The sequence below is a fragment of the Gavialis gangeticus genome, unplaced genomic scaffold (assembly GCF_001723915.1).
Source record: "Gavialis gangeticus isolate Ggan-Ray unplaced genomic scaffold, GavGan_comp1, whole genome shotgun sequence".
NCBI lineage: Eukaryota > Metazoa > Chordata > Crocodylia > Gavialidae > Gavialis > Gavialis gangeticus.
In genome coordinates this window covers 14,850,104-14,850,590 of record NW_017729028.1, presented here as the reverse complement: position 1 = coordinate 14,850,590, position 487 = coordinate 14,850,104, and the positions used below count along the sequence as shown (strand labels likewise).

The window sequence follows — 487 nt, the reverse complement described above, 5'->3', positions numbered from 1 at the left end:
TGGTCTGGGCTGGGCTGTAGTTGTGGGTGCTGTTTGGTCCGACAGTCTGATGTTTCCTCCGCCCTCATCTAACGCCCTTCCCCCAACGAGCCTAGTTTAAAGCCCGTCGGATGAGGTCCGCCAACCTAGAAGAGAACACACGCTTACCTTTAGGGGAAAGGTGGAGCCTGTCCCATCCCAACATGTCTCTCATCGTGATGTGCCGGTCATGGCTGAGGAAGCCAAAGCCCTCGTCGAAGCACCATTCCTGTAGCTGCCAGTTGGTCTCCGTGATGCATATTTCATGCTGACTGCCTCGTCCACTCACTGGCAGGATAGAAGAGAAAACCACCTGTGCGCCCATCTCCTTCAGCATGCACCCCAGAGCGTGGTAGTCCTCCATCAGGCGATCAGGGCTCCTCCTGGCCACATCGTTAGTGCCCACATGGACTAGGACCATGGGGTAATAATTGGTGGGCTGGATTACGGTTTGGAGCATCCCTTTCAC

The 487-nt window shown here is 55.6% G+C and overlaps 1 protein-coding gene across 1 annotated transcript in view; it reads left to right on the top strand.

The window, feature by feature from the left end:
* The window catches only part of NBAS (neuroblastoma amplified sequence), a 457,208-nt gene that overhangs the window by 310,109 nt on the left and 146,612 nt on the right, over positions 1-487 (top strand). The gene's annotated exons all lie outside the window — the stretch shown is intronic.